Consider the following 24,502-nt stretch of genomic DNA (forward strand, 5'->3'; position numbering starts at 1 on the left):
AGCAGGACTTTGCACAGGCAAACCTGTGAAAGTGAAATACTTGCATAATGCAACTATATGGCAAATGGTGTCAAAGAAAAGCTATCTTGGTGTGGTACTGCATTCAGAAATGTAGATATGGCCAAGAGAGAATGACAGTGCTTGCTGCTGAGAGGATTTTATGGACTGCGGCTTCTTGAGAGGAGAAAAAAACAAAACAAAACAAAAAAAAACTTAAAGCGTCAAGATTAGTTTTGCCTGAAAGGTTAAGATTAACACTGAGGGTAGGATCTAGGATTAACACCAAGGTAGTGCTCTCAAACTAGGCACTTGAGTGCCATTTGAAACATTATTAGGTATCCAAAGTGACTGTGCACCTGGCAGCCATCAGGCAGGGCTTGTGGTCTCCCATCGTGGAATGCCAGGTGGAACTACATGGGCACTGTGCTTGATACTCCCTGACAACTCACCAAATCCTGCCCTGAGCGCTACCTTGTAAGATCTAATGCAATTTACTTATTTACTTTTGGATTGAAGCTTTCTGCATTTTACGGAAAGTGATAGAACTTCCTCATGTTACAAGATGTCAGAGGTACCCGTCCGTAGAAGTCGTTAGTGATCTGACTTCTTTCATCAGTGGTGTACAATAGCCCAGACTGACATTGCCTCCCTGAGAGATTTCACATGTGGGCTAAAGGGGCTTTCAACTTGCTTCTGACATCTTGAACTTATATGTTTTGTGCTCAAAGGACTTCTCAACACTGACTGCATTTTCCTTAAAATAGGGTGTTTTCTTTCTGTATTTCAACAGAGTTAATCTGAGATTGTTAAATAGTAGACAGATAAGTGCTACCCAGGTATAGCTAGATAGCACTTACCAGTCCATAATTTAATAGTAGGCTTTCCGCTTCACATACTGGATTTGCAATGTGGTGCAATAATATCCCAAATGGGCTACATTAAAAATAGGCTCCCTTGTTCCATACAGATTCTGGGATAGTGCTTAGTGCCATAAGAAATTCCAAGTGTGATTTAGATGCGTATTTTTGATGATGTAGACCGGTGTATTCCTCCCTTCTCACTGACAGCGGCACCTCATCATGAATAAGGAAATTGATTAAGTTGAAAATCATAGGTCATAGTAATTCAAATATTCAAAATACCATAAGATTTGCAGGCTTTCAGGTAGATCCACATGTTCTTTCTTTAGATAGAACAACATTTGGAGATGACTCCATCAGTTCGTGGCTGCTTTGGTGCCTGTCAGCATCAAGTGATCAAAAAATGGTCTACCACTGGAAATGATCATTTATTGATGGTTACTTGTATTGGAAAAAGAAGGGAAGATGAAGTATCTTGGCAGCTGGGTATGCAAACTAAATTACAGCAGCAGCTAAATGGTAGGCTGTGAAAATAAAACAGGTCAAATGCTCATATAGTAACAGTTCATGCAACTTTGCCCAGAGTAACTTATCACCAAATAAATGAGACAAGTAAATGAAATCAGACTTTGAGCAAAGTACTGGAAGGTAAACATGCAGTTTAGCCTCCATGTAGCAACAGACACTTCATTCCTACATGCCTGTACGCTCAGCTTAGTTAAATTACTGTGGAAAGCATGTCATGCAATTTTTCCCCTTTAGGAGGACTAAGTAGAACCATGAAGAAAGGATGAGTTCTGGACAAGAGGGATGAAGGAGGAAGATGCAACAGAGTAGGAAATTAGGGTTAAAATAAGCCTAAAATAAATCTGTTGCAGGGGCAAATATTTGTCAGTAGAATTATAGATATTTTTAGGTAGCAAAGAGTTTAGGTGAGTATTCTTATATATATTCTTAAAACTGACTCATTAAAATTTTCTGAAGTATGATTCCTCAGTGACATTTAAAAGGACCAGACAATTTTACTTCTGTTGTTAAAAATAAAATAAAGGGAAGAGGGCATGGGGAGAAGAATGTGCAAAGCATTGCATGTAAAAAGGGTATAGTATATTTTTACTCTGAATAATGTGTGTTATTTGCTTTTATTAATTATGTTTGTTTTTTTCTTTATTTTTTGACTCTGTATTTATTGGGCATGTAGTCCAGTAAAATTCCCTGGAAAGACTGAATTTAAAAAAGGAGAAGGATTACTATGTTTCACTCTGTCCACATAAAGTTGCTTACCAGCTTGTTTTCATGCAAGATACCACGGTGGAAATCCTTGAGTAAATTTTAATGTCTGTGTTTCTGCCAATGCCATAGTATCAGTGCAGTTAACAAGCAAACTTTTTTGGCTCAGATGAGTGAGTTTCCAAGTTTTTAGCACTTCCCAACATTGGTACAGAGATTAGTACCAATGATAACTAAACTTTTCTTCAGGCAGCTTTAATTACAGACCTGATGTTTTACATCAGCCTGAGTACCAGTCTCATGCAACCACACCTTGAATAGTACTATCAAACACTACATTTTTGAACCTCTTAAACCATTGCTCTTTTTTCATTTAAGGTTACAAGCCCAAGCCTAGCAACCACTGTTCTGTCATCCAAACATCTGGGGTTATAGGAGCTACTAGAATTAAAACGAACAGATCAATACTTGCATCCAGTCTCTTATCAAAGCAAAATGATTGGCATCTGCTTCATATTTAGGCAGGTTAGTTAACTGAAACTCCTGTTGTGTATAATTGAGCTGCAGGTTTCTGGCACTTCTGAAAATCGGGCTACTTGCTGCTTTAGCATCTTACATCTCAGTCATGCAGCAAGTTTCTGGCATGAAGCTTAAAGCAGAACCAGAGTTGAAACATAGGTACCAGAGCCCGAGTGTTGTTTGAAAATTCAGTTCATAATTCAGAAGCTGAAGATCTAGCAAATTTGTATGTCAGCTATCATCATAACTAATGCTGTTGACACGCGGTGGTGTATTCTGGGAATTTATAAAAACTTGAATAAGGGGTTGAAGCTGATGGCACTACACACTGTAAGAATGTAGAACAAAAAAATATATATTTTTTGTGAAGAAAACAGAAATTGCAATTAAAGACACACATAGAAAACTGGTGTGCTACATGATGCAGTTCTACAAGTAGAAAATCTTACTCTAAATACTCTATATTTTTACTATAGTCCATTTTACATGATGCCTTATATAAAAAATCAGGGATTTCTTAATTTATGTTATTGTTATAAACATTTGCTGTGCTGGGCTGAGTAAAATAAAGGAAGAATGCAGAACAATGGCTTATAAACTAAGACAGATGTCGTTTAGAGGTATGTGATTTCATGTACTTCAATGCAGTGCTTAGAATTTGTTAAATTCACTGCTGCAAATGAGAATCATATTAATTATGCTTTCATTTTAAATTATTTTCTGTAAGCAAAGATCTTCCATAAGCAAAACACTGCCCCGGGTTTTATTCTATAAACACTGAAGTTTTGAAGTGTTACCCTATGACAAAAGTTTCAAATTAGCACTAATGTACTTGATGTTATTGGGAAAGGTCCTTGAATAAGGCCACGCTAAAGGTTCTTAAAGGTTTGTGCCATAAAAATCACATCACCAGTCTACTGTGTAACAGCTTTCCTTTTAGTGATGCAGCTTAGTTTTGTTGCACATGATGTCATAACCCAGGCATGTAAGCTGAAGAAAAGAACAAATAATTTGTGCAGAGAAGAAGAGTCGGAGTTGAATTTTGGATAGAGACAAAAAAAATAAAGAAGGTATTTGACAGCTTGTTGTTTTCACAGAGACAGTAACAGTGGTCCATTTGAAGAAACGTGCTTTAGGTCACAGTTATGTGTTTAGTAATTTTTAGCTGTGCTTATTTTGATTTTCCAAAAAAATCTGTTTCAGAAAGCCAGTAGCAGTTTCTTTTGAGTTTTTTTAAATGTTCCTCTGATGTAGCTAGTTAAATTTATAACAGTATTTTTTAAACAAGTTTAATATCTCATTTTTTGTGCTTTGTTTAAAAATGTAATTTTCTTCATTAAACAAATGCTATTTGCGACTTAAACACCATGAGAGCAATGAACAGCTATATTTGAAAGAAATTCGTATTGTATAAATGTTAAAAAAGCCCTTTTTTGTTCTTTGGTAATACTGTTGAATACCTTTTGTTTGTGAAAAAGGATATACAACAAGGCTGGTAAAATACATGGTTGCTACACTAAAAATAATCATTTCCCACTGGAAAATGAAATATTTTCACCTTGCTGTGGTGCCATATCATTATCAAATGTAGAAAATGGTAGAAAAAAGCGTATATCTGCAGGCAGCACTACCTAGGTTTTATAAAGAAATGTTTGTTACAAAAACTAATGCACGGTGTGTTTACAATGCAGCCTGAATAATCTTTCTTCTGGTGATTTTTTTTCTTTAAAGACAATAGAACCTGCATGTGAGTCAGAGGTTTTATTTTATCAGATTTGGAAAACATGATTCTAGTAAGTTAGAAAAAACAACACTACGATATTCTAGAACCACAGCTTCTTGGTGAAGGTAGCATTCGACATTACAGAGCAGATATTAAAATACAGAATAAAGATTTTTCAGTAGCAAATGGAAGTTCTTTTCCTTTCTGTTTCATTAGTGGGTTTGTTTGTATTCCTGGATAAATATCCTCAGCATCTGTAAACTGAAAGTGATCTATAATGCAAAGGCAAAACTTGCAGAACACCAGGCACCAACCGTAAAACGATTTTCTTTCAACTGCCAATGATTATTAATAATGCAGATATACTTCACCGTCATGTTCAGAATACGTAGACGTTATTCTAAGCCATCTACCCAGAATTTATAAATAGGAAATAAAATAACCCTCAAAAGCCAAACAACTTCTCCTCCTTGCCGCCATATGCTGCATCTTTTCCCCCTAGGTTTTATATACTCTGTCTACTGAAGAATGGTGTCTTTTCTCTCCGTGTTGCTCTGTCGGTGGTCATAACAGCTATTCTCTTCATGAATATGTAAATCCCTTGCATAAAATCGTAAAAATTAGCGTGGCGATTCCCACTATAGAATGTGCCCAATTATGTCTGTCTAATACATGAATAGTGATGATTTAATCTTTTGAATATCTGAGCGGATTCAGGTACTGTTACAAGAGATGCTGTAATTAAAGAATACCCAAACACACAAGCTGGATGTGTGCACATGCTGGGTGTTCATCGGGCTTTTAGTAAGGACGGGGCATCTGATGCGTGCCTGCGGTGGGATGCGCGCACATTCATTTGCAGGCGCTTGCTCTGATGTGTCGTGGCAAGGGAGGAAAGTGCCCCAGGTCTGCAACACCCTTTCCCTTACTAACTGAGGCTCATTTGCATTTATTTTAGTATTATTTCTTCCTGAATGCCGATGATTAAAAATAAATGAGGGAAAGTTTGGATAAATAAAAGAAGAAAGAGGTGACCGCATTCGCTGGGTGTCCTCAACTCATTTGATTTATCAGGAATGGGTGGCGGAGGTGGCGGTGGGGGGGTACGTGCAGCAAACAAAACCAAAAAGGCAACCACTAGCAATTGATGCATTTCTGTATTTAAATAAGCGGGCGTGCTCATGCATATTTATATGACGTGCGTGCCTATGCGCCGCTGCGAGCGGTGGCACTGCGGCTCCGCTGCGGTAATTAGGCTGATGTAATTACAGAGCGAAACAAAGGACGCTTTGCTCGACGCTTCGTTCTTTATTATTTATTTTTACCGCAGCCCGCCCTCCCTTGTCCCACGCGCGCATCCCCACGCGCGGGAAGGCGCAGCCGGGGGCTCGCGGGCCACGGCGGCCGGTGCGGTGCACCTATTGCGTGGGTGCTGCGGGGAGCGGCGTCGCGATTGGCCGCGGCGCGCGGCGCGGCCTCGCTATAAAGCGCTTGGCCAGGGCCGAGCCCGTAGGTGCTCCATTGTCCGCCCAAGTTGATATGGCTGCTCTCCTCTGGCAGGGGGGCAGGCGGCTCCCCTGTAAAAGCCGCACAGATTTCTTTGGCTTGCTTGCTTTTTTTTTTTTCTTTTCCTCCCTCCTCCTCCTCTCCTCTCTGTCTCTTCCATACAGCCTTTTTTTTTTTTTTTCTTTCGTGCCCTGCCTCAGTTTGCATAGTTAAAGAGCATGCTAATTAAGATCCCCTGTCTTAAACCTGAAAATAATGACTTGGATGTAGACAGAAATACTGGCGATAGTTTAAGCTATTCTTGCGTAGCAACGAGCTATCAGTTACTGTCCTAGGGGAAAAAATGAAGATTTCTCCCTTTTTTATTTTTCTTTTTGTAATCAAGGTAAACAAAGAAGAGTTGTTGCTTCTTTTATTTATTTATTTATTTATTTTCCATTTTCTAAACCAGTGGTACAGTACTATTACAGGTCAGATAATGTTTTATTTCAGAAAGTACGCTAGCGACATAATTTAAAAGTCCACAAACCAGTTGCAATTTAGTGCTTATTAATCCTTCTTAGGATGTAATTCGGTGAAAGAACTGCTTAAAAAAAAAAAAAATCTTTTCAGTATTATAGACGGATCTAACAACGCAGTCTGGGCTCCGTGCCAAAGGCTGGTATTTCACAGCAGCGACCGCCTTACAGATGAGCTGTGGGAAGCAGGAGGGAGACTCTCTTAGGGTGCCACTACTATGGAGACACAGCTGGGCTGAACAAGATTTGCTTCAAACGACAACAAGAGAGACAGAAAGTGTCTGGTTCGACCGCTGCCCAAGCAGGCAGTAACCAGAAGAGCTAGCAGCCAATCCGGCCATGCTGCACTGTGCGAAACCAGCTCTACATCCCAGCCAATCAGTGACATCACTGGTGAGAAACTCATTTACATCATGCAGTAATGAACTTTGTTTAACGTAGCCTTTCTTCTTTTCTTTTTTTTTTTTTTTTTTCCTCACAGAGATTAGGTCCGCCATTAATTATTCTGCCGGCATAATTTGAATCGCTATGCAAAACAGTGGCTACATTTTTCCTGTTTTTTTTCTTTCTTTCTTTCTTTCTTTTCTTTTCTTTTTCTTTTTTTTTTTTTTAACTGTGTCCTGTCTCTGCAGGTAACCATGAGCATTGTTCCATTCTGAGGGGGCTTTTGGCCCCATAAAACCTTTAAAAGAGTCTCTTATTGTTAATATTGTGCCTATATTTTTTCTTTTGTATATGTTTGTCTCCTTGTAGTCCTTACCTAATGTGGTGGTGCTTCCTCCATTTATAGTCTGAGATTTCCTTTAACCATCTTGGAAGGTAAAAAGGGTGTAGCTGCAGCATTGAGTTTGGGTCCTTAGCTGCCTTCGTTGTCTAAGTGCTTATTCTAATGCTTCAGAATTCATTTCGCTGTGGCCATTTTACATATCCGCCTTTCTCCAAAGGTTCGAACGTGCATCTGTTACGACTGAGTGAAGTTCAGTACTGTTATATTTCATTCCTCGCCGCTTTCAGCCGAGATGTCATTTTATTAATGAATAGAACTGAGATCATTTCTGAACAAATTTCACCCCCTTCCTTCCACCTCTACACAAAGCACCTGATTTGCATCCATTTACCAGCATAACTGAATACAAGAGCCAGTATGAAAAGAAGTGAAGGGAGAGCTTGACTATTGCTTCAGGGTATAATGCAGCAATGCGAAATATACCATTTTTTAAAATCTATTCCTCTTTTTACTTAGCTTGTGCGTATTCTACACAGGAAAGATTAGATCTTAGCTTAAAAAATATTCTCTAGCAGCCTATTCATATGAGGGAGTAATTTTTTTTTTTAATGCATATTTTCTTGAGATGTGTTCATTTGTAAATGGAAAACGCTTGGACAAGCCAACATTGTGTTGAACATTTGGATTTAGTTCTTTGTGCGTAAATTGTTGTGCGAACAATTTAAAAACAGCCCTGAATACTGTGGAATGCAGAGATTTCAGACCGCAAATCTAATGAGACAAGTTTTCGTTCTACAGTATTCTAATAGCTGAAACAGAATCAGATATGAGACAAATTTAATTGTGGTATTAAATCAAAGCTATATCTGTTGCTAGTGCCTTCAAGAGGTCAACAGTCTTGGGTAAGGCAAAATTTTATTTCAAGAAGTATTCTTAAATATTTTTTTTTGTTGCAATGTCAAAACCCTCCCTCCCAGTGACATATAGTTTGTTTATGGGGCTTCAGTAATATATTGACCCTTGTAGTCACTTTGAAAATACGTCAGATTTAAACACTAAACCATGGCTCTTTCAATGCATGATGCATTCCATCATCCCATCATAGTATTCTGTGTGCGGCTGTCCTGATTCAGCCACTAGCTCCCCTGCTGCAGATCCTGTAATTTGAATCATGCGTAATAATATATTATCCTACTGGGGGCCTTCTTTCAGTAGGAGAGTGGTTTTATACCTTCTGCTGTAAGAGAACTGTTGGCTCCTTGCCATCTCGTAGCCATTATTCACAGAGGCAATCAAGACAGTCTTCCTTAAGGAATAGCATCTGCACAACTGCATGTGCCAGAAATATGCAGCCTCCCCCACATTGTAAATTTGGTTTTCTTGGAAGCAGGAATATTTGAGAATAGCGGAGCATAAAGATTGGACATTTACAGGAATTCATCAAAACTGCACTAAACGTGCCCTGTGCTGAAATCCAGGCAGCGAGGATGCTTGGAGAAGCTAACAGGGGCAGAGGGAAAGAAAATAGAAGCTAGAGTATGTTCTATAGCTCTTGCTTAATTTTTTCAGGCTCAAGGTATTGACTCAGCTGATGATTATTGCTATATTAAAAATGTGACATTTTCCTCCCTGAGAAGATAATTTTATAACTAATATGCTGATGGTATGTTGTCAGCTGGGATGGAGGCTCTATTTCCCAATCTGGGAACCTAACATTGTTTGACGTGTTCAATGGGACGTGTTACCAGCGTGTAGCGAATGAAAAACAGGTATAAAAAGGGCTTGAAGTTGTAGAAAATAGGGAAACTTCACAATGCAGTAGCAAGTTGCAGAAAAGCAGAATCTGACAATATTCTGCAAATACGAGGTGCTGAAAGCTATGTATGGCTAGTGAAAGAGGCTGGGAAAGAGGACACTCATATCTGTGCAACTTTACCATCTATACAGTGGGCACTGCTGGTACCTTTATATCAACAAATACTGTGGCCTACTGTTTTCTTTTCCTTTATTCTCAGGAATAGCCTCTTTAAACCACAAACACAAAACAAACAAACAAAGAAAAAAAATATTTTAAAAAAATACTCTAATGCTTGAGCATATAGAATGGTATAATTTTTTCGTATGTTCAAATGGTTTGACCATACCTGAGAAGACAGAGAGGAAGTATTGGGGAGAAGTAGTAGAAAAGTCTGAGTTAGTGTATTTACCTCATTCCGGAGCTTGTATCTCCCCTATTGCAGAATATAATACAACTGCAGAAACTAATGCTACACAAACTTAATATTGTTGAGATGCAGAGAGATGGGGAAGAATCTTCTTGCTTTCCTCATATCCTATTTTTCCTTCTACAAGAAAAAAAGTAAGATTTGTAATCTGTCTAAAAATCAAAGTTCTAGTATTTCGGAGCATATTTGGAGTATTTCGGGATTGGAGGAAATGATAGTTCAAAGAGGGCTTATCTGGTAATTGAGGGAACACATGACCACAGCACTATTCTTTCATTTTAAAAATACTGTAATAAAAAGGATTGGTTTTCTTTAAAGAAATTCGGCAACATTATGAATGTTGCCTAGGAATCAACTAAAATTTAGCCAATCAAGACAGATGATACTCCTGATTCATGCCATGCTAGTAGTGAGCAAGTAAGCATCAGTAGAATTGATGGAAGAACATCCTGCACACAGTCCTTGAGCTTTTGATGCTAGAGGCCAAGAGGAAGAACAATACAGAAAAATATAATAATTTGATGGAAAATAGGGAGACAGATGATCTTTATGATAGCTGAACTGTCCTTCAAAATGAGCAAAGCAGAGTAAGCAGAGCTCTTTGGCATTTGTCCTAGTTCAAGTAATTAAGACAAAAGGAATATTATCCTTGAGGATGAGCTGGCAGATAACAGCAGCTGCATATTGCAATCTTTCTTTTCTACTTCTGCACAAAAAATACATTGTGCTCGATACTGTTCTTCTGTGCTAGTGTTTCTGCTTTCCAATGAGAGTCATAAGAAGTCTGCTCAAAATATTTTTTCTCAACAACAGGCTATACTTTAATTTCAGTCTCTGATATTTCCAAGTAGAACGCCTACATGAATATGGCATAGACACTGAAGTTTGTCTTCTGCTGTTAGATAAAGTATTAAGTATAATCTTGCTTTTTGCAACACACATTGGAGTTTTTATAAAGAAAACAGTGACCTGGATGGCGGAGGTGATTACTAAAGTGAATACAATTCACTTTCAATTTTTTGCATTTAATTTTTATGCCATATGTGATTTTCTTGCTTCCTGAAATAGAGAATGACAACAGGACAAAAAGATATTTAGAAAGCATGACTGCTAACGATCTTTTTATGCTGAGGCCATGAGTTTGAGACTTAACCTTAGTGCTATTGTCTAGATAGCAACTTTTGGGGGCTGTAAATCATTTTGTAAGCAAATTCATTCAATGATTTCTTAGAAGTCAGGGTGACATTTGAAAAAAATTAGCTAAGACGACAATAGCTTTTAGGCAATTCCTCCAAAAATAAAGTGACTGTGAGGGACATGTATTTGTTCCTTTTTAGTTGATGACCTTTCAGCTGATGCCCTTTAAAAGGCCTGTACATCTGCTCTTTTTGCAGCATGCTAAATTGAATTGTTTTTAATACTAATACATAAATCAAGATTAGGATTCCCAGCATTCGTTTACTTATATGCAGAGGACTTCGAGCTATTAAATATGCTAGCTTCCTTTATAGTGTGCAATGCAATATCAGAAAGCTGTAGAGAAACATTTCCCTTGCTGGGTGCTGTCTAACAATCTAGGGTAGCACCTTCTTTATTTCACTTGGGCCCTCTTTGAGCGTAGAAGGTTTATTCTGTTTTTAGTCAGTGCTAAGATAATACTTGTTCAAGTCCATGGAGAAAAGAGCTTATTTGGGAGATACTTTCATGCTGAATCAAAAAATGTTATTGGGTAAACAAGTTCAGTCACTCCTTTGCAAGGGACACTTCAGTTTTCCTCTCAGGAAACAGCCTGTGGGAAATGAAGTGTGGTGGCTCTCCCCAGTATGAGAAAAGCCTGGAAAGGACTGAAAACTGTTTTCTAGAAGGAAGTAAAGTAAGGACTGTGAGTAATAAATAAAGGAGTCACCAGTTGTTCAAGGCCAGTCCTATGATGACTGAGGGATGATATTGGGAAAAGGGCCTTATCTTGCCTAAATGCTGCACTGAATTATTTTTGCTGGCTAATGGGAGTGCAGTTCGGCACTGCCCCTTGAAGTACACCACCCTGAAGGCCATTAGACAGGGGCTCTGAAGACTCTGAAGGAGCCAAACTGATGACTTCAGGGGAAAATATTATACTTTTAGAAAATCCTCAACCCCATAAATTTAAGCCAATTGTTTTCTCAGAGAAAAACTGAGCTCTTTTGCTGCCTTTCAGCGACTATAAAACTAGGTGCTAATCCTAGCTGGCCCTACTGGTTAATACTAGCTGGCCCAGGGGAGTTGAACAGATGATCTCCAGAGGTGCCTTCCAGTCTAAACTATTCTTTGATTCTGTGACTGAAAATCATAAGAGAAGTACCATGATTTATAGCAACCTACGATTGCAACTTAATTTGAGCTCATGGAGAAATTAAAGCAATTTAGAGAAACATCTTTGTTAAATTCTGTATAGATATTTTTGAGTATAACCTCCATGGCAAAATGCTTTTGTGAAATGGGAAGTAGAGGGTGCTCTTGCAGGGCAGAAAACTTGCAGTGGAGTCCCTGGGGAAGTAACCTTACTGCATGAGGCTCCCCACATAAGGTCATTGTTTTGAAATTTGTAATTGAAAGTGCTGAACACCTCAGATGCTGTTTTTATACTGGGCAAATCTTTGTTATTGAGTGTTTTCATTCCTGGAGATAAGTTTCTATGGAGGTGGCAAATGCACTTACCACCTGCTTAGTACCTGACAAAGCATAATGAAGTCTTCTTGTCAGCTCCAAAGAGAAAGGGGGATATTTTTTCTCTAGTCCTGCTTGGCTCTTGGTGGTCTGGAGGACTCTGAGAGTGCCTCAGCTTTGGTCTGAGGCAACAGCATGAAAATATCTGACCTCTAATGTGGGCAGGTTCCAAAGGAAGCAAGGCCTGGCTGCTGTTTTTATTAGTGAGCTGTTTCATTCTTTGGAAATGTCTCTGCCTGATCACTAAGGGATCCAGGGCATTAGTCTTTTCATGTTCATCAAAAAGGAGATACAGATCTGTGGGCTATCTGTGTACTGATTGTCTCTTCCTATTGTTCTCCAAGGCTTTAAACAGATGCCAGATACCAATGAAAAACATATTTAAGGCATTTAGGACTTTCAAGGGAAGGTGGGGTGGTGGCTGTTCCTACCAGGTTTGATCTGAGGAGAAACTTGTGATGTCTGCTTTGAAAAAACTTCTGTTCTCATTTAAACATTTGAGACACCACAGATAATTGAAACAAGATATTTTGATTTTTGAAATGGTCAGAGGTGTTTATTATGACCCATTGAAATATGTCTGAATTTTGAACTTCTTTTGGAAAGTCCCATTCAGTGTAAAATTTTTAAATTGGTATGCCTTCAACATTGGGGAGATGACCCAGAAAAATCTTAAATGTTGCAACATCTTGCAACATGAAAATTCCATATTTTATAACCACCAGCAACCTGTTCTACTAGGGAACGAGGTTGTATTTCCATTTCCCATGAGCAAAATGATGCTGTCCTGATGTGAAGCCTGCTCTTGAAACACCTGTGAAGCAACCACTGTTTCTCTCAGTTTGTTTTTAGTATTCTCTACTGTGTTTGTGAAATAACTTTCTCTCACAGTTTCACTAATTTGTAGCATGAAAGCTCTACGATCTATGCTTGTTTTGCTTGGAACCCTTTAATCAATCTATGACTTCTTGTGAGCCAGTTATAATGCTTAGGATTTTTAAGTTAGTAAAATGTAGTAAAACACAGGTAATATGTGCAATATTTTGAAAATAAGATTGATTTATTGTCTGTGCAAAATGGGATAAGTACTTTCAAGTATACATATTTTTAGTAAAAGCCCTTCTAAACCAGCTATTTTAATTGATCTACTGAATCAAAATTGTTCAAACAAACAAACAGTTTTCTTGTCCTAAATATTATGGTCACAGAATTAAGACTATGACAATCATGATTGCCATGTTGAAAATAAATATTTACATTGTAAATAGCACCCAAACACTAGAAATAGCTGAAAACAAGACTGTAAGGATTTGACAATCTGTTGGTATTTTTAACAAAGTGCATTTCCATTTGAGGAGTCATTGGACAGCAACATAGTGTTAAGTAGTGTTTCTTCAAGTTTCAGAAAGTTGTAACAATTATAAAGCTGGTTGGAAATTTTCAGGTTTTCGTGCTTCTGTGGAAATATTTTTTAATTAGTCAACATAATGTCATTGTAAGGATAATAATAAACATATGCGCAAACAGAATGAGAGATCTTTTTGAAAACATTGGTGGTTTTGTTTTTAATCCAAACTTATGAACCAGTTTAGGGGCCAACATTAACACGAATACTTCATTTTTGTTTGTGTGCATGCAAACCACTATTTTTATGTAGATCCGTACTTTTAGTACACACACTCATTTTCTGCCATGGATTTGGAAATATATTCGTATATTTTCAAAAAGGTTTGGTTTAGCCAACTAAGGGAATACCTCTCTCGCAGCTACTTTTGCCTAAGCTACTCTTAGCTTAGGTGTTTAAAGCAGTCTGCAATTTCATTTTATTACCAGTGCTTTTCCCCATCGGGCGCTACTGTAAACCCTCTTTTTCTCTTGGCCTATATAAATGTTATAAGCTGGCCAGGGCAATGCCATCTTGTTCAGATCCTAGTACAGTGACACCCTAGTCATTGTACCAGTACGGCAGGGTGAACGGTACATAAACATGGGACGTTGTGCAGGATGTGCTCTGTAGGCATGAACACTGATGGAGGGTCAGTGCAGCATCCCCAAATTCACAGTGCTGCATTTTAGCTGCAGTGTCAGCAGAAACTGGTGTGTTGGTGGAAATGAAGCAAACCAAACAGAAAAAGTAAGATATTTTCAAAAATCTGGCTGCTTTCTTCAGTGCTTCTGACAGTCTTTTAGAAATGTGGCTATGGTAGGATGTGTTGACACTGAAGATGTCAGTCCAAATAAAGGATGAACTGTGGCTGAAGTCAGACGCTTACAGCAACCTATGAACAGACATTAGTGCATGGTGGATGTGTGACATTGTGTCATGCTAGATATGGGAAAAAAATGTCTTTGAGTTTCTTTTTTTTCTAAACTTACCTTCTCGGCCTTCCTTTAGATGACTATTGTCCATTTTACAATTGGGACATTTTCCAACAGAACCTTACTCACAGAATAACAGAACATTTAAGGTCAGAAGGGACCTCTGGAGATCATCTAGCTCAATCCCCTCGCTTATTATATCTTATACAACTTATAGTTGGGAGATCTATCTTATAACGTAACTTACTCTTTCTTAATTAATGAATGCAAGAAATTTGTTCCTGGCCATGTTCAACTTAGAAAAAAAAAAAAACGTTGCAGAAACGTATGGTGCAAGCTAACAAGTCTAGCATAAGGACCAAAAAAGGTTAACATTGAAATTGAGAAGCCTTCCTTAGGCCTGTTTGCAAGTTGCTTTCTTATCTGTCTTTGCTGGGCTCCGGTTTGAGCACATTTATTTCTACTAACCATGTAAAAAGGTCTCCTGTCACTTAAACTTTAAGCACTTAGTTCCACCCAGAAGTTTTAATAAATTCAAAAAAAAAAAAAACCCTCTTTGATGGTCTCAGCATGCTACTGAAAAGCATTCTGTATTGTGTCAGCTTCTGAGGGAGGCTGAGGTACAAATTCAGTGTATCTCCAAGCAAGTTGCCTTGCATTCATAATCTTTTGCTTGTAGGCCCTACCAAGTAGCTAATTACTCGATTTCTCTCATTTGATAGTTCTTGTAATACCTGTGTTGAAATGCTTTGGAGTGTATTTAAATTTTTCCAGAGACTTTTTGACAACTTTCAAGTCTTCTGGCCATCCTACCAACACAATTGTTGCTTAAATGTTAATGATAACAATCAGAGTAATTTTCTGACAGCCCAAAAGGCCTAATCAGAATCGGGGGTTACTCTTGTTATAAAACAAATAAGATGACAGAAATGCTGCATCAGGATTAAAAAAAAAAAAAAAAAGATGGGGAAGGCAGAAGCAGTGTGGCCTGTATTTAGTAATCTTATTTATTATTGCCACAACCTCTAGCAGCTTCAGTGCATCTGCTTTATTTCTTTAAAATATTTGTACTGGCTTATTTTTCAAAATTGGTATTGTAAGGAAACACAGGAGATTCTACTCAACATTAATAAAAAGTGTGTGTTGCTACTACGTTGGTATCGCCCCCTTGTCGCTCTAAGTGCAGTTATTCTGCTCTATTCACGAGTTTTTCTACGAAGTGTTAGTCATGGACTGCCTAAGTGCGAGCATATAAATCGCGGTTATTTAGCTGGGCTCAAAGGGATAAGGAGGCAGAATCACCTATGGTCAGAGATCTGCCTGTTGATTTCTGTTCTTATATTGTATTTTCTGATCTGCATTAATAAGCTGTTCTCTAAGAAGTGAGACAAGTGGCTATGAATTGAACTTAAGCATCAAAGAGAAATTACTTTGAGAAATTCAGTCAGTGGCAAACATACAAATGCATTCTTTACCATATTTGGGAAAGGTAAGGACATAGGAAGGAATAGAAAATACAGAACTGATTTATAAGGAATTAGGCATTGAGATAATCCATTTACCAGTTCTTTTTCAACTTTTGTGTATAGCAAGTGAATTAGACAATTTGCTGTCCCTCTGTTCTGCACTCAGCATATTTTAAACTGTGATAGTATAAAGTTTATTTCACACTGTACTTAAAATAGTTCAGCCTATTGGTTCTGTCCTCCCTATTTTACTTGGTGGGTAACTTCAACAATGTCTCTCAGCATGTGTTTTCACTTTGATCATGCCCTTTCCATCCAACTCAAGGGAATTAGATGGGTTCTGAAGGGAGCTAAAGTAACTCTTCTTCAAATTGGTTTTGTTCGGGTTATTCACTCCTTGGTGAAAAATGGAACACCAACCAGGAAATACAGGAGCATGCTTAAGATTTCTTTTTCACTAGGATAATCCTTAAAAACAAAACTTTGCATGAGATATGTTCATGCAGAGTTACAGCAGTAAATGCACCTGGTAAGAAGCATGCTGTGAGTCGGCAAGAAATTTATTTGCTATAGACAGAGCGCCTTTGAAATGTTCACTAAATGAGAAACTGTATCTGAGAGAAATAGGAAAAACAGGAGTTTATCCCACTTCTTTGGCCTGATTATCTGATTATCTAAGGCATGTGCAATCTCTTCCTATATGCTAAACCTGTGAAGATTCACACTCCCCTTTCGTCTTTTGCGCAGTGCTGCACCTCCAGCTTTTACAGCTTACCCTCTTTCTTTAGTTTGTTCCTTGGTGCATGGACAATCTTGCAGTTTATTCTTCACAATTTAAACTAGTATGCTTGTGTTTTTCATGTGCTTTTTTTCCCAGATGCTAGAAATTCTGATAAAACTGTATGTCAAGAAGCTTAGAAAAATAATAATGTATGAAAGTGCAATTCTGAGTGTGTGCTTTCCATTGTATGTGGATAACACACACAATTCAACTGAGTTGAAAGACTTCAGCTGACTGTACAGTATATACTTGCATGATAAAAAACATATTTTGTGTTCACAACTGCTGAATGAGATAACTTACATATCTGGTATTCCCTACTATCTATTCCATCTTCTGAATTATGAGTAAGGTAAAGTGGAGCCAGCTTTTGGGCTTTCAGGATCTTGGAAAATGAAACATTAGAGGAACATGTACAGGAATTACCTTGTACTTTGTTGTGAACTCTCTCTTTGCCAATCCTCTGCTCCTCAGCTGTGTTTGAAATAGTTGTTCTGTTTATACCATAATGTCAATGTATTCAGTGACCATTTATGTGACAGATACCTGTTAAAAAAAAAATAGTGCATTTTGCTAAATTAACTATTGAATTTACCCAGCCCAATCAGGGAAGAGGTTACAATATCACTTGCTGGAAGTGCTATTAAAAAAAAAAAAAAGGAAGAAAAGTTCATTTTCACATGGCTATATGTTATCTTTATAGCAGCACTTACATGCTGATTATGACTTTCACAGATGAGTTTAGTTCTTTGGTGTTATTACAAAAGATAATGCAGTTTGGTAGCTGTCCCCTAGTGGGCTTTCCTGCTCACAGAAGGGTTTTGGAGATACCATAAGGTATTGCTACCTTCTATCACAGGAAGCTTCTTATTTTCACTTGTGCTACTTTGCTTGTTTTGTGTGTTCTTTTAATTCATTTTTTATTAAATTTACTATTCTGGGTAGTTGATGAAGACCTTACCTTTAACTGAGTTACAAGTGTATTTCCATGTAGATTTGTATGGCTGTGTATATATACATGTTGTGTATAGATATCTTATGCATAGCTGTTAACATAAAATGTACAGTATTTTAAGGAAGGATACTTGAAATACTACATTTTTATGCATCATAATATTTAAGAAAATTACAAATGAGGCGAGATCTGGTGTTGAACATATCAAATCTGCCAGAATCAATCATTCTGATGGGATATAGGGGAGAAGAGAGTACGTTTTAGGGAAATCAGTCTTTTATATTTTCCATTATATTTTATATGGAGGCAATGTAGACTAAGAAAGGAGTTTCAATTTGACATGGTTACATGGATATAGCTTATATTCGTATGGTACAAAAACCTAATCAGACTGATGTGGCATGAATGCTTTGTATAAGCTTTATCTGACACTAAGGAGTTCCTAGCATTTATTTTCTGATTTGCTTGGTGCCACGCTACACTGTCATGAATTATTTTCTTTAAGCCCAGACCTTGGACTCTTTCACACCAGCATTGTTCTGGGCAATGAGGACCTCCAAGGATTCTTAAAAAAAAATCGGAGACATCTAAACATCTTTCACGCTGAAGGAAATTGCTGTATTTATAGATGACTTACTGAAAAATTCAAAAAAATGTGCATTCTGGAGAGCCACAAAAATTAGTTGAACAAAGTTAAAAACTTGCTAGAGAAAAAAAAGAATGCCAGGACCACAGCCTGGGAGCAAACTCAAGTATGTGGCTTGCCCTGCTTCCACCTTCCAAAAAGAAGAAAGAAAATAAAAAAAGCACCCACTCAAAACCCCTTCCTTTTTTTCCTTCCTTCCTTCCTTCCTTCCTTCCTTCCTTCCTTCCTTCCTTCCTTCCTTCCTTCCTTCCTTCCTTCCTTCCTTCCTTCCTTCCTTCCTTCCTTCCTTCCTTCCTTCCTTCCTTCCTTCCTTCCTTCCTTCCTTCCTTCCTTCCTTCCTTCCTTCCTTCCTCCCTCCCTCCCTCCCTCCCTCCCTTCCTTCCTTCCTTCCTTCCTTCCTTCCTTTCTTCCTTCCTTTCTTCTTTTTCTCATTAAAATTTTAGCTTTAGTTTAAAATTTTAGTCACTTTTATATCTAGAACATAGCAAGCTAGTTTTTTTTCTAGGATTACATTTTGAAAATTTAGTCTTTTTTTTTTTTACACTTTTCCATTTTTAAAACAAAATGGAATCTGTTTTGCCCAGATCTATTCTACAAGTGGTTAAAACGTGGAGAAAATTCTAGTACATACTTGAAATTTTTCAGAGAGAGACGAAATAGCAAATCTACTGCTTCATCATATCATATCATGGTCAATATCTCAGAAGGAATGAGGGCTGAAAGTGGTGTACTTCTTTGAAAAGGAGTGGAAGGTATTCCAATTCTGTGCGGTGATACAGAGTAGGCACAGAATATTATGGAGAAATTGAACTTTCTGGTCAGGGATTGGAAATGTGCCTGAGCCTATGTGAATGTTTGTGTAGCCATGCACGGTGTGTGTGTGTGTGTGTGTGGTTGAGTAGCTAATACTTTGGGGCAATCTTTTTAAAAATAAATGTCTTGATAAAGATGGATGGACTAAGGGGCATCAAAACCTGTGTGCATAAGGCAGTTTTAGTTCCAAAAGTATGTGACAAAGCACTGTAATAAAAGAAAGATGAACTCCAAGGCTTCTTCTGTGCTTAGGTCTCTCACTCACAGGCTTTCAGACTAACATAAAGGATTCCTGTATGTAGAAGTAATGCCATTTTTACGTAAGATCTTTGACTTCTGGCTTCCTGCTTCTTCCTATTCTACTGTTGGAGTGGCCTGGGAAAAGATGGTGTTCGCATTTACACCGACTCCCTTTTGGAAAACTCAACATAACTATAGAGCAGCTTTTCAGTAGTGAAAACAAATTACGCTTCTCACAGAAGAGAATGAAGCTCACAGATGAGAATGAGGGTCAAAAGGTAAATTCAACTTCCTGCGGCAAGTGGTTTTTGATCTGACTGCTGTTCAGGAGATGAACACAGCTTTCCCTTGCAGTGCATGTTGAAATGGCCAAAAAATCCATAAATCCTTCACCAGTATGCTTTTACTTTCTGACTATATTCTTTGTGTCTTGTTTGTATACGAAATATTCTGCAAAGACACCACTTCTGCATTGTAAGGCAAAAAAGGGAAAAGATGTGAAAAGTGAAATGAGGAGACGTGATTTTGACAGGAAAACTAATATTACTCAGTGACCTAGACAAAGGGTTTAGGAAGAGATTAAAAAGAAAAATATCAGAGTTACAGGGAAAGAGTTCTTTCCACCAATTTAATCGTAGGCTCTCCTAATTCATCCTGGTTCTGCTGTTTGCATTTGGTTCTATTCATCTTAGGTTCTATCAAAACCACCTTGATGAGTTTTCAGAACGTGATTATCACCTTGGAGCCGTTTTGGACTCTGTTAAAGTTTTATCAAAACCTCTGAAGTATGCCAAACCTTGCAAGAAATCAAGTAGGAAACAGTTTTTTCTAAGAGGATTTTAGCATCTGTGCTTCATACTCAGGGGAAAAAAGTGCTGAGACCATGAAAAGAAGCTGGCAGTCAGGTTGGCTGAATGGGAGGGAGAGGCATTTTTCTTATATACAGAACATCTGTATTCTCTCCCGTGCAAGACATGCAAATATTACCAGCAATAAAATGGATGTTTCAGCAAAGCACTCATGAGTTCTGCGTTTCTGGGGGAACAGAATTACTTTCTTATGTTATACAGGTGGTTCCTCCATTCATGTCAGCTAATATCAGTTACCAAGTAAATGTGGGAACTTTGAGCTGTCTATGTACTAGATGGAGGGGAAAAAACAAAAAGTAATAAAAAAAAGAGACTATCAGGTAATTTGGACAGTGTTTGCTTGTTATAGAAAGTTATTCCTTGCAAAACGTTTCTTAACAACGGAAAGTAGAGAAGCAAAGGAGAGATAATGTGGTGACTTTAAGCCAAAAATGGTATTATTTTGTTTTTCTGAAGATCAGTGACTACATAAGCACTACTTCTTTTCTTTTCTTATTATCTTATTTACATTTGAAATGCAAATCACAGAATGAATCCACCCCTTCTTTTTTTCTGTGAATCCAGCTTATTCTACAGTCTTTAATGATGCTCTAATTTTCCTGGCTGGATTAATAATAATTTATTTTCTCCTCCTCAATTTGCTGTAGTAATTATTTCTAGGGTATCTAAGCAATTAAAAAAAATCCAGCTTTTACTCCTAAGCTTCGTAACTTAGGGCCTTATTTCGTCAGTTCCTCACACTTCGAATAGTACCTGTGCACACAGGTCCTATTTTTACAGTGTGTGGTCATACTTTTACATTGTTTGGGATTGTTTATATGCTAGGAAATATCTGGAGAATAAAGATGTTAAACTTTGGACTAATAATTAGATTAAATGTTTTGAAAATGTTTAAATAGCTTGGTAGGCTAGCAAAGCTTTTGCAGAGCTATCATTCATGGCTTAGAGAGTCAGAGCGATAGTCATCCTTGAAAGCTTCCAGTGTTGGTCTCTGCTCTGTTGTGAAATGGGAATCCAGCTGATGGTCACTGAAATCAAAACCTGTCCTCCTTTTCACAGATTCTTTCACAAGATTCTTGCAGAATCTTTAGTTGGATTGTTGGTTGCTTGGACTTTCTGTAGCACCATCTTTCTTGAACTACTCCAGTAACTCCTGGAGTTTCAACATGACTTAATTATATATGCAAGTAAAATGCACTGGAAGAGCTCACATCAGGATCCAGACTGCCTTTGCAGTGGCTCCATCCATTTTCTCTGAAAGGATGGGAGAGTGAGATGAGATAAAACTGCATTCCTAGGGCTGACGGTTCATGACAGTCGTCGTCTTTAAAGAAACAGGCACATTTGATGTTTTTCTTGAAAGCCAAAAGCACAATATAGCAACTGAACTGTTAACACTTCCAAAAGAGTTTAAAGAGGTAAGAAAAAGAATAACCACATGCAATTTATTTTTTACAACAAGGTGTGTATGTGTGAGGTCCACCGAGAAATAATAATATGCAAAATAATAAAACTTTTAATAGCCAGTTGGGGTCTAGTAAAGGCACTGGCATATAGTCCTCTTTCTACCTAATAGGGTGTTAGTACGAGAAATTAACCCATGCTGTGTTGACTTTTTCTTAGAGTTGTTGAAGGGTTTGTGTATAGGAATGTGTGCACCCATCACATGGCTCTGGGACAGCCAGAATTTGAATGCTTTTGAATACTCAGATCACTTTTTGTTCAGTCACAAAAATTGAATCCTTATATTCTAACGCTCTCCTTAAACTGCAAACACTAGTCCTCTCCCTTATTTTTTTCCAAATCAGCAGCTATATGCTTTTTGTCTGTTTCTGGACTCTAGAGGCTTTGCTGCTCTACTGAATAAACCAAGGTGCCTGTACTTCACAACATCTTCAGTACCATGTTTCTTAGCTCACAGGACCATCTTAGTTTTCAGTCCATGGATATCTGGTAGTTGAAACTAACAGGCATGCAGATTTTGTCTTGAAGACATGGTTTTTCATTTCAAGACTGAGTTAAGACAAAGTGATAAACACATTGCTCCCCACCTTGCTTCCTGAGAATCTCAGTGAAAAAGTGATTCACATAAAGTACCCATCTTAAAACATTCCCTGCCATCTAAAGTATTACTACACAGCCTTGTGCAAAAAAAAAAAAAAAAAAAAAAAGGGAACACTATCCCCTCTCCTCACATGAAGCAGACTATTGTACAGAATATTGTATAAATTATTCAAAGAAGCTTTTATTTCAACAGCATCCCCCAAGATTTAATGCTCCCTAGCTGCTATCCGTGCTTTGATATAGAGGCCCAAAACACAAAGCAGGAGACAAATATGTTTCATTCTAAAGGAGTCTGTGGTCAGATGCACGGAAATGAAGTAGAAGAAACTCAGTCTATCATTAAGGAATCCTGCATGGCTATATTGGTTGGCAGAATTGGAGTATGGATAATCACAAATATTTGTGTGGATTTTCACTTCTCTTGACAGACTTCTGTCTGTGTACCAAAGATCACACTAGAGATATCCAGATTAAGAGAGTAACTCCTACACACTGGTATAGCTAGTTCCAATGGTTTCAGCCATCGCAGGTTCCACTACGGTGTTTTCTTTGGTTTCTTTATCATTTCGTTGCCAACCCTGCCTGACCATGTTGTCTTGCCATGGTGAGACCACTTGCAAACCCGTGTGACCCAACATGCAGCACTAGTGAGAGTGCCCACTGGAAAACTCAAGACTAGCTTGCCCTGTTCTCAACAACAGTTTCTCTGCTAATTTTCTCTGCTATTTCTCTGCTAATGGGTTGTGCTGTTCAGGCAGACATCTGCAAACGTCAGGCTTTAGTGCTTTATATCCTTTCATTTTCTTTTTTTTTAAAACTTTATGTCTGACTTCTTTAGGCAAAAGATTATTTTTCCTGATAACCTGATAACTGTGGAAGCTCATGGTGTGAACACTGAGCAGGAACCATGCCAGCACTCCTTTATTTCTCATCTCTTTTCCTTTTTTTTTTTTTTCTCCTGTACTGGAGTTTTTTTTAGATCTTGGTTCTTCAAAAGTGTTTCAGTTTGGATTTGCCACCCCCTCGTTTTTTCTTCAACATGGTTTTCCACTGCACTCAGTATTTCTGTATTTTTTTTTCAAAAACAGTGAATTAGAACAGGTCTTAAATACTACAAGTATCACGTAAACACTTCTGAAAGTACCTGTTCTTATTTGTGTCCGACCTGGCAGGTCACTGTAAGTTTTCTTAAATTTACAAGTAATGTTTTCACCTGATCCTATGCATCCACCCTGAATTCCAGTTAAAGTTCAGTAAAACTGGCAACGATTGCCAGTTGGGAAATTGCTAATACATGTCTTGCTTTTATATTTTATCTAGTTAGTATTTAATACTGATTTAATCAAAGTCAGTGAGTATTCTTCTTGTGGTTCCATATGTGATCCTGCAGTATGGCAGACAATTTGCTTTCACTTAGAGTAGTGAGCAGTAGGAAATTAAAGCAAAGATTTCTCTTCAGTTTGGGAAAGAAAGTCAAATCATCGTGGGTGTCTGTGCAAAGAGAGAGAAAAAAAAAACCCCACGTTTAAGTAAACAGAGTGTTTCCTTTCAGGTATCTCCAAACTAAAATGATCCTGAAAGCACAGGATACAGGGTGTTAGCTCACACAGGAATGCAGGGAGGACTTGCAGGCTGCCAGTGACCTGGCTGTGGACTGGTTTTGGATTTCTGTAAGTTGCAGCTACGCTGAACAGCTTTGATACCTTAGTGATATAGTTAATAAATTACTGAGCAATTGCTGAGAAAATTGCTGAGATCTCCTGGGATAGGAAATAGTTTTAAGCATTTCTAATTTATGTCCATGCTAATAAATTAAATAGGATTAAGTCATGAATTCGAGGTTTGTAGTTTTGTTTTGCTTTCCTTCAGCAATTGTCCATTCTGTTTAGTTGTTACCCTGCTCCCTGGCTCAGTTCGGGCCTGTGGCTGAGCATGTCTCAAGAAATACCATGTGCCAAGTGATGTGATAGGGAGCATGGACATGGTCATACTATTTTGGCGAAACAGATTTAGCTATATGGTTGTGAGCCTTGCCATGCTGTTGACCTCAGGGCCAGGGAACAGGTTTTGTTATGTGTTACGTGTTATGTTCCTCTGTGAAGACATATTCTGAAGTTTTCTGTGGTCTTCCAGACTTTCACTTATGGAAGCTGACACATTTGCCTGGTGGGCTAATGGCTAAAATTGAGTTATCTTTCAGGCCTACTACAACTACTTTATTTTCATAATTTGGATTTCATTTGGCAATTCTAAGGAGCATCATCGCTCATCTCATGGGACTTATGTTAGGGGGAAGATGTTAGTCAAGTCTTTGTGCTCTTTTGGATCTTGGTTT

At 38.0% G+C, this 24,502-nt stretch overlaps 1 long non-coding RNA gene across 2 annotated transcripts in view; it reads left to right on the top strand.

Moving 5' to 3' along the window:
- Positions 1–5,972: 5,972 nt before the first annotated feature.
- Positions 5,973–24,502, top strand: part of LOC148590197 (uncharacterized) — a 272,918-nt gene continuing 254,388 nt past the window's right edge. For both annotated transcript variants that reach the window (XR_015914345.1, XR_015914349.1), the window contains exon 1: positions 5,973–6,749. This is a non-coding gene — a long non-coding RNA (uncharacterized LOC148590197). The remainder of the gene's footprint in view (positions 6,750–24,502) is intronic.

Source organism: Tinamus guttatus, unplaced genomic scaffold, assembly GCF_059628265.1.
Source record: "Tinamus guttatus ecotype Peru unplaced genomic scaffold, ASM5962826v1 Tinamus_guttatus_pri_ptg001602l, whole genome shotgun sequence".
NCBI classification, from domain to species: domain Eukaryota; kingdom Metazoa; phylum Chordata; class Aves; order Tinamiformes; family Tinamidae; genus Tinamus; species Tinamus guttatus.